Source organism: Vigna radiata, unplaced genomic scaffold (assembly GCF_000741045.1).
Source record: "Vigna radiata var. radiata cultivar VC1973A unplaced genomic scaffold, Vradiata_ver6 scaffold_160, whole genome shotgun sequence".
NCBI lineage: Eukaryota > Viridiplantae > Streptophyta > Magnoliopsida > Fabales > Fabaceae > Vigna > Vigna radiata.
This window is the reverse complement of record NW_014542361.1, coordinates 226409-236461: the sequence shown is the minus strand read 5'-3', so window position 1 is coordinate 236461 and position 10053 is coordinate 226409. Positions and strand designations below refer to the sequence as shown.

Genomic DNA, 10053 nt, shown 5'->3' with positions numbered 1-10053 from the left:
ATATACTGATCCGTAACTGTATCCCTGCACGCCCGCATAGCACTCACATGTTCTTGCACCTTATCGAAATAATCAGCAACGGTATCACTCTCCTCCATAACTAGACTTTCAAATTGCCGCCTTAACGCCTGCATCTTTACTTTCTTGGTTTTGTTTCCATCTCCATACGTTTTCAGCAAGATTTCCCATATCTCCTTTGCTGTTTTAGCCTTTGAAATTCTGTGAAACACTCTCGGTCCAACACACTGATAGAAGATAAACCGAGCCTTATTATCCAGTTTTTGCTGANTCTTGAAGTTTTTCTTCTCTTCATCAGAGGCCTTGGTGCTTAACTCAGGAAATCCTTCAAACACCACATCCGCAATATCCTGGAAGCCAAAAATGGCGTTCATCTTGATATGCCATTCATCAAAACCTTTTCCATCAAAGATTGGATAAGACCCTTGCGGTATTCCTCCTAGTCCAGCCATAACTCCACCGTAGTCTCCTCCTTGCAGTCCTATCCACCCAGATGTACTTCTTCTACACTTCTTGAAGACTCAAGATATCTCACTTCTTGATGGCCTCAAGATACACTCTGAAGAAATCTCGCACTCCACTCACACTCACAGGTTTCGGACCTTGCTTTTGATACCATAAAGGATTAGGCACACAAGAGAGGAGAAAAGGTAACGTGTTTGCACTCTGAATAAAACTGTATCTCTTATTGAAGAAATGAAAACAGAGTATAACCCTTTATTGAAAAGAGTTATATCCTCTGACACAACACCGAAACAAAAAAGTAGACAGCTGTAAAAAAAAAGAAACAGCTTTACAAACTTTAAATTTTTGGCTTAACACCTGTACACCTACAAAGTCTAATATGCAAGAGCGTGATTTTCAAACCTTAGAATCGAACATTTGTTTGAGCCTGAGCAGCATTCGAAGTGCTTCTTCCTTAGTAGAAACAAGTTCCTGCTGAAAGCGTGAGGCTTTACGCTCCGACACCATGATTCGCGCCACTGCCTCCTTCACTGTGTTGAGGATGATATCCGTGTAAGCCTTCTTCAATGCCGTTAATTTTTGATAAAAAACACAAAACACCCAATGAAAACCCAAAACACCAAACGCACCATAAATCACAAACGAGCGTCCCCATTACCATGAACCCAGAGAACAATAAAACCGAATCGATTTTCCTCGTAGAAAAGAGAAGAATAAAAAACAGAAAAAGACAAAACCGTGGTAAACGACGAGAAAAGCAGTTGATAAGGGTGAGAGGAGCAATAGAAGGGTAAGTTATACCTCATAATCCTCCATTGTTGTCTAATGCATCCAGGAGTAGGTGTTAGGTGATTCAGTTGGTTGAAATGGGAGGAGATGGAAGATGAAGATAGACATGGGTGCACCACTGCTACATCAGCATAAAAAAATTGCACGTAATATAATACTCCTACATCAACATTTTTAGTGTGCACCACGTCATTACAGTTAGACGGCGTGAGTAAAAACTTAACGGAGAGGGCTTAATTAACTCAATTTTACAAGTCTATGAACCCAATTGAAACCGAAAAAAAACAAAGGCCCAATTGAGATTAACGATCAAATATGAAGACTAAAAGACTAATTTAACCAAAGGAAAATGACAACTACTTTTAAATCCCCATAACCGAAGTTAGAGAAACCCCAATTCCAATGAAATCAGCCAGGGATACCCATGAATTTGGAGTTACTTATAATAGCCATTGTTCCATACATAACTACTTCCCAAATGAAAGTTAAGGAAATGACTTTTAATACCTTTTTCTTTCCTTCATACATGTTTTGGAAATAACCTTTGTACCATTATTGCGTAAGATATTCGATCAAGTGTAAAATTGATTACAGACTACAGTATTGCAAAAGACATTCAATAAATTAGAAAATCTTTGAAAAAAAATAAATAGTAAGTATAACAAATGCCTATTTTCTGAAAAATTAGTTTCTTGTAGAGAAAAGGAGAGCCCAAAAGTCCATGATTCAACCCATTTTGATCCAGTGTGTTGTATGCTCTTTCTTCCTACAGCTTTAGCCCTTTTTGGTACTCTGAATGTTTTTCGGATTGATCTATCTCAAAGTTATTTCGCAATCCGAAATACATCACCTCCTCCCATCAACTTGGCCTTGTAAGTTTTATAATTTTTTTAATGTGATTTTTGATCAATTATTTTTTAGTCACCTTTCGAGAATAGTATGGATCAAAGCTGAATGAATAAACATCATATTACTGAAAAGTATGAATATAGAGATTTTGAGTTCTTACAATATGTTCAAGAACACCCAAACTCTGTGAATGAGACACATTTTTGTCTTTATGTTCGTTATTTTAATCAAATATGTCAAGACTTGGGTAACATGCATTATCATCTATTCATCTACGATATAATGAACAATTATATAGTTTGAACTTGGCATGTAGAAGTACTACTTAAGCCTATAATGCCAAAAGGAACAACTTATGTGGATGAATGGATGAATGATCATTTAAAGGACATGATTAGGGATGGCAACGGGTTAGGTCGGGCACGGATAGTGCCTACCCACAACCCGACTCGCCAGATAAAACTGTACCTGTAACCCGACCCGCCAGATAAAACTGTACCCGTTACCAAATCATTTAGAAGTCTTTTTTAGTTTCTTTTAGTTCTTAATTGTTTAGAATTAGGTTATTTTTAGGATTTTTCTATAAATTTGTAGTTTTATAAAATTCTAGTTATAAATAGGTTTTTAGGTGTATTTTAGTATTTTTAATAGGAAATTAATTTTCTATTAATAAAGAAAGAAAATAAAAATAAAAATAAAAATAAAATAAAATACAATAAAAATATTTTTTTATTAGGTTGAATTTTTCTTTTCTTTTTTTCTTTAATTGTTGATTGATTTTTTTTTTTTAGATTGGGTCGCTGATGTTAATTGGAAGAAAATGGAAAGATGATTACGTTGATTTGGGCCGACATTACTGGGCCACTGTGTTGCTACAATTAGCATTGGACTGAATGATACTTTAATTGCACAAATTGGGCAGCTTTATGTGCTGAATCTTCTTTAGGGAAACACTACAATGCACTACTTAGAAGCTGCTGCACCTGGACGCTGATGGGTGTTACTCCCTCCACCTCCCCATTTCCTCCCTCCACCTCTCCAACTTTGTTCAATTTTTTTTTATTACAAAAATAACCTTTCTCTTTACCTTTTTTATCCTTTTTAACTTTTTTAACCTACTTTACTGTCTACTCACAGACCCACCTCCCCCCACCCCACCCCACCTCCCTCAAGCTTTTGAATCAGCACTGCAGTTCGAGTTCATATGGGACATTCCTCGGCGATGCTCAGTAGCCTCATCTGGTTGGCACCAATGACGTGGAGGCAGCGCAAGTTGGGATAGCCGGCGGTGAGGGTGGCGAGTCCATTGTCGATGACATCGACCGGGAGCATGTTTTCCTCGCAGAAGCACCAATTTGGGGCGAGGACGGAATGAAGGTGCACGGAGAGAACGCGGTGGTTGAGGAGAACAGCGGAATTACAAGGTGAAATGAAGGTGACGGAGAGCAAGTCGACATGGTTGAGTTCCTGAAACTCTATCATCATCTCCTTCAACTTCTTCCTCAGCCCATTGGTGACAGCGATCTGGGTCTGGTAGATGGCCGGCGTGCCGTCCTTGAGACCAGAGAGCGATTTGCGATTCCTGGATTTGGCTTCTGCGATTTTGTGTGCAGGTTGCGTTTCAGAAAAATCCATTACAGAAAGATCAACGACAGAACAAAACAAGTTGGCCAGTTTCCACTCTAAATAGAACCATCTTGAGATTCACCGATACCAAATTATAGCCGACACGACATTGAAATAAAATTTTATAGTACTCACATATTTTGATCTGACATATTCTTTTAAAGCAAATATAATCAATAAATTAATTTGTTTTGTTGTTCCTTTTCGTTTTCCTTGGTTAAGGTTGAATAGGCATAATAATTGAATAAATAAATAAGATTACATGCCCTTAATTTCCCTTCTGATTTAAGTAGGCAAAATTGGTTGAATGGAGAATTATTTGAGCGAAGGAAGGCGTAATAAATAAAGGGAGAATATGGTTGAAGAAATTTGGTGTTCAGGCGGTGTTGGAGGAAGCTAAATGTGGTTGATGGATGTGAAATAGAAAAGAGTAGTATTATTCCGACGGTTAACAAATTTTAAACATGCTTTTTATTTATATTTATGATTTGATTTTTTAATTTGATTTTCTTTTTAGAAATATAAAAAATAATTTATTTAATGAGTAAAATACTTGAAAGAGAAGTTCGAGAATGGCAATGGAGGGTTAGGCGGAGTGGTGTGGATGCAGATGATGCAGGAGGTTAACATCCAATCAAGGCGCATTGAAGTTTTAGGGAAGTTGACGGTGGTGTTTGCTTAGAATGGAATATAAAACACAGGGAGAGGAAGAAGTGAACATCCAAGAGGTGAAGTGAAAGAAGGTCGGATTGGAGAACATAGGGATCGTGTTCGAGGAGGAAAAGAAAGAAGGGCCTGAAGTTCTAACGATTGACCTAGGAGAGATAGATTTACCGTCAGAGGTTGTTCGAGGGAAGTGTCGGGAGTGTGTGCCTAATTCAATTTTCATGCACATAGGAGACACAAATGTGGATATCCGTTTTTACCTTAAACGGATGTCAACATCCATCAACCAGATCCTCATATCCGTTTAGGAAGATTTTTTTTGTAAAATTTTAATCTTAAAAATAAATTTTTACGAATAAAATAGGAATAGGAAAATATAATAAAGGATAAAAAAGGAAGGAGAAGGTAGAGGGAGCAAATGGGGAGGTGTAGGAAGCAACACCCGACGTTGATTGCACACACACTTGGGCTGCTACTATTGCCAATGCTGTTGGAGTTGATGTTGATTTAAGAAGTGGGCCGCTGATGCCACTAGGAGAATTGGGCCTCAACTCTAAGCTACGCTACTGATTGTAACAAGAATTTGGGCCCCTGCAAATGGATATCTTAATATGAAGTTGGGTGTTACTCCCTCCACCTCCCCCTTTCCTTCCTCCACCTCCCCAACTTTCTGCATTTTTCTTAATTACAATAATAACCTTTTTCTTCTCCTTTTTTAACCTTTTTTTTTACTTTTTAATTTCTCACTTCTCACAACCCCACCCCCACCGAGATTCGCCTTTTCTTCTCCCACTTTCGTTACACTGTTTTCTCTAGGTGACTTCTTCCAAACTTTCCAAACTCTATCTTTGCTATCCTTCATGGTGCGGTGCAGTGGTGGTACGATGGTGTGTGGTGTTGTTATATGGAAAGAAATTGGCGCAGATGACCCAAAAAGAAGCACCCGAAGCAATTCTCCAAGAAGAAGATGACCCAACTGCGGAACACATATACCTTGACCGAGAAACCTACCCTGCCACCATAACAGACTGGGAACTTGACTTCTGCTCCAGGCCCATTCTCGATGCCAGAGGGAAGGAGATTTGGGAGCTAGTTGTGTGCGACAAAACGTTGTCATTGCAGTACAGCAAATATTTTCCAAACAATGTCATTAACAGCATTACCTTGAAGGATGGTATTGTTGCTGTTAGTGATGAATTGGGTGTCCCGTTGCCCAGAAACATTCGCTTCTTCAGGTAGTTCACGAGTGAGTTTCGTTGTAGGAAAAATAGCAAAAGTGAAGCAACTTTCTAAATAAGCTTAAATTAGCTTATGCATGAATTAATATCAGATTTTTTAGAAGTTAATGAGAAATGACTTCTACAGATTAACTCATGTATAATCTAATTTCAATTTACAAAGAAACTGATTTCACTTTTTTTCTTATTTTTCTATGTAGTACATGAAGATGTTTCTCCAATTAGAAGTTGGAGTATGGAATGTTGGATTAAGTGTTTGTTACTTTGCTGGTCGCATATGCAGACAATTAATACAAATGCATGTAATGAGTTTCGCATAAGGCCATGTTAATGATCTTGCATAATCTTCTTTACATGACATCTAGTGAAGTTTTATTAGCTTTCTTTTTGTAAATTCAAAAACTTGGTTGGTTACGAGTCATATGATGATTGACGAGAATTATATACCTGTGCAAGAGTTTGTTTTTGCTTGTATGGTTTCAAATTTAACTTTTACTGTGGTGGCTATGAAAGAAATTTCTCTGCTTTCGATTTTCCCTTGGTTCGGTTTGATTAATGAGACTATTTGGCAATGAACCTGCAGGGTTAATTGATATGCAAATCAAATGCAGATCTGTCATTGAAGTTCGTGATGAGTTGACATTTCTAGATTTAATTGTCATCCAAATTGAGGTTATTCTCGAGTCCAAATTGAAGTTCGTGATGGGTTTACTTGGTTTTTATGTTTCCCCCACTTGTATGGACTTTCTACTGACGAATTCATTCAACACTCATGATGTAGAATCTTAATTCCAAATACGGAAGCAATGTTCCTTTGCTTTTAATGAATTCATTCAACACTCATGATGACACTCAAAAGGTACTTGCTCTTTATTTCTTATTTATCCCCTTTGCCTAGTAAAATTATAATCTGAATTTACTTGTAAACTAACAATTTTACTTTTGTAGATTATTGAAAAATGTCAAAACTCAAATATTTAGATTCATTCTCCCTCTGTGCTTATTTGTTGTTGATCTCAGCTAATCTTGCTTTTAAATGCGTTGCAGCGGTGAGACGCAACATGTGGAATGGAGCAAGATCCAGACGCCTACGGACAAAGTGGACCGCTACGGACGTTGACATCCGTCGATGGACATTCATAGATGATTCAACTTTCTCACCTTAGAATAATTCCTTCTCAATCTCTCGCTCACCACACTCAGACCAAAGTGGGTAAATATAAATTTTTACTGAAAGGATAAAAAAAAATAAAGAAATAGAGTAAAGGGTAAAAAAGGAAGGAGGAGGTGGAGGAAGGAAACGGGGAGGTGGAGAGAGCAACATCTTATGAAGCTTTGGGCAGCTGGTACAAAGCGTGCTGGACTTAGGCTGCATTTAGTGGGACGACGCCGTTTTCGCAGCTACTGCCATCCTTGGGGTTTCTTACCGCACAACTCATTTGGAGAAAAGTGTCCCTTACCACACTCTTAAAATTTCCATTATAATTTTAAACCAATTTTAATCCTAAATAAAAAATATTCAATAAAAATGTGAATATTAATAAAAATATCAGTATAACATTTACATAAAAATTAAATTTGGTTTCAATTTGGGAAGGAAAAAAATTGATCCATTTTTAAAAAAATTGAGACTGAATTGAACAAAAATAATGAATATTGGCACCAAATTGAATATGTGACAAAGACACGTGACACAACTATTGCCATGTGATACAACACTAAATTGACATGTGGACATTTTTTTTTAAAAAAAAATTAAAAAAATTAAAAGAAAATAAAAAAAGTACAAAAAATGAAAACATATTAAAAAAAATAACAAACTGACATGTGGTTTACATTGTTCATTGTCAGTTAACTATTTAAACGATATTAGAAAAAAGGAATAAATTGAACAAAATTGATGAAAAATAGGATCAAATTAAACAAAAGAAAAATATTTTGACTTAATTGAATAAACTCAACGAAAATAAGGACCAAATTAGTATTTAAGCCTTTTATTTATGGTATGTATTTTATTATAAATAGCCTCAAACTGGAGCATGTCCCCCTAATTGAAGTCTAAGGAAAATGATGGTTCATCTTTGAAATCATTCCATTCTTATAGACAAAGCTAATGCTCTAATCTTAAGTGTGTTAAGATAACATTGTTATGGTCTATCATCGCATTCAAGGTATTTCTGCTTTGAGGCTTGAAATTCCGCCACGATTTTATTTTTAAAAATTGCTTTAGAGGGTTAATGAAGGAAATTCTATTTAAATTGTCCTAGACTTTGAATCCAAAGTGATGTCAAACCATTCGTCATATTAGAACATGACTTCCAATCAAGGTCTAAAGAAAACTAAGACTCAAATTCCTCCTTTAAACCCATTGAGACACTTTTTAATGACAAAATCATGACAAAGTTTTGAACTCCAAATTGAGTTGATGGTCGAGATGGACTAGCCTAGACTGAAGGTCAAGATGGATATAATTGAAATGAGGTTCTAGACAGGCCAGCCTTGGACGAAGGACGACGATTGAGAAGGGCTGGCTTGAGCTATCAATCGAGACAAGTTAACTCGAGTTTAAGGTTGAGACGTGCCGAACCAGATTGAGGTGGAGACGGGCCGACTCAGGTTGATGGTTGGGATAGGTCAATTTGGGCCGATTGTCGGGATGGGGGTGACATAAGCTAAAGGTCGAGACAAGCCGACCTGAACCCAAGGTCTAGATAGGCCTGATCGGGCTAACAATCGAGATGGGCCAACTTGGGCAAACGAACGAGATAGGCCAGCCTAAACCGATGATTGAGACACGTGGCCCTGATCAAAGGTTGAGATGAGTTGACGTAGGCCAAAGGTCGAGATGGGTCGACATGAGGGAAAGGGTGAGAAAAGTTGGCTTACACAAAAGGTCTAGACAAGTGGGTCTAAGTAGATAATCGCAATGGAAAAAATTGGGTTGTCCCAAACTGGCGGTAGAGGCACACAAGCCAAGACTCAAGATGGGTCAGCCCAGACCAACAGTCTAAACAAGCTGGTCCCGATTAAAGGTTAAGATAAGCCTACTTAGGTCGAAGGTTGAGATGGACTAACCCAGGCCGATAGTCGAGATAGGCTGACACAAGTTGATGATCAAGATGGGTCAACCCAAGCTGATGGCCGAGACTAGATAGCCAAAAGTTCTAGACAAACAAACCTAGTTGAGGGTCGATATAGGCCAACTTAGGTTGACGTTTGAGATGGGTATGTCTGGGCTGACGATCGAGACAAATCGACCCATTCTGAAAGTTGAGGTAGGCGGGCTTGGGTCAAAGATCGAGATGCCCTAAACGGGTCGACTCGACTGAAGTTCGAGATGGGCCAACTCAAGTCGAAGGTCGAGAGGGATTGGCCCTGGCCAAAGGTCAGAAGGGTCAAACTTGGGTCGAAGGTCTAAACAAGTCGATTCAGGTCGAAGGTTGTGACAGACCAACTTGACGGAAGATCAAGACAGGCAAATATGACCAAAGGTTAAGACGGGATGATCGGGGCGAAGGTCGAGATGGGCTAGCTTGTGTCAAAGGTCGAGAGTAGCCGACTTAGGTTGAAGATCAAGATGGATCGTGAGTAGAAAGTTGAGACAGTCGGTACGAATCAAAAATTGAGACATGTTAGCTTAAGCCGACAATCAAGACAAGGTTGACTAAGCCGATATTTGGATCGACTTTCTTGGACTAAAGGTCACAACGTGTTTGTGCGTGAACAAAAGCTAAAAATGAACCGGTATAGACAAAGCCAAATAAAATATTTTAAAAAATTAATATTTTTTAAGGTTAAAAAAAACCTCTAAAAAAGCCATAATATTCTTGTGAACATTTTAATCCCATTAACTTTTGTACCTCAACCCACATAAACTAGAACCAAGTATTGTGCGACGAAACAAATTAACTTACTACTTCCGTCAAAGTAAAATAAAAGTCTCATTCACTAACATAAGTTTCATTACGTTACGTGTCACCACAACTAAAATAAAAACATTTCATTCTATGGAAATGTTAACAAAAAGGAAAAGGGATTGAAAAGATAGTGTTAGGTGCGTCCCTTCTCCTCTTGAGATAATTAGCTCAATAATGTAGATTTCCTCTCGTAGAAGGCAATGATTAATTATTGAACATTGAATGTTAGAATAAGTTTTTCAGTCCATTGGTGATTAGAGAGGGCAAGTTGAGATGATAATATTTTCTAAAAATATGTGAAGTGAGAAATAACATTGGATATTTTCTTATAAGAAAGTCTCATATAAACAAATGATAAGTCAGCTATTGGAAAAGAATGGGATACCAAGATTGACTCTTTAACTTAGTTGAATTCAAAAACTGCTGCGTGCTTTAGTGCATTGTCCCGAGAAGAAAGAGATTGTGTATATTTGTTTTTTTAATTA

General features: G+C 37.6%; 1 long non-coding RNA gene across 1 annotated transcript; it reads left to right on the top strand.

Annotated features, from left to right (window-relative positions):
* Positions 1–6262: 6262 nt before the first annotated feature.
* On the top strand, positions 6263–6517 carry LOC111240839. The gene is made up of 2 exons (XR_002666450.1): positions 6263–6323; positions 6433–6517. It is a non-coding gene; the product is annotated as an uncharacterized LOC111240839 (long non-coding RNA).
* The last annotated feature ends 3536 nt before the right edge of the window (positions 6518–10053 follow it).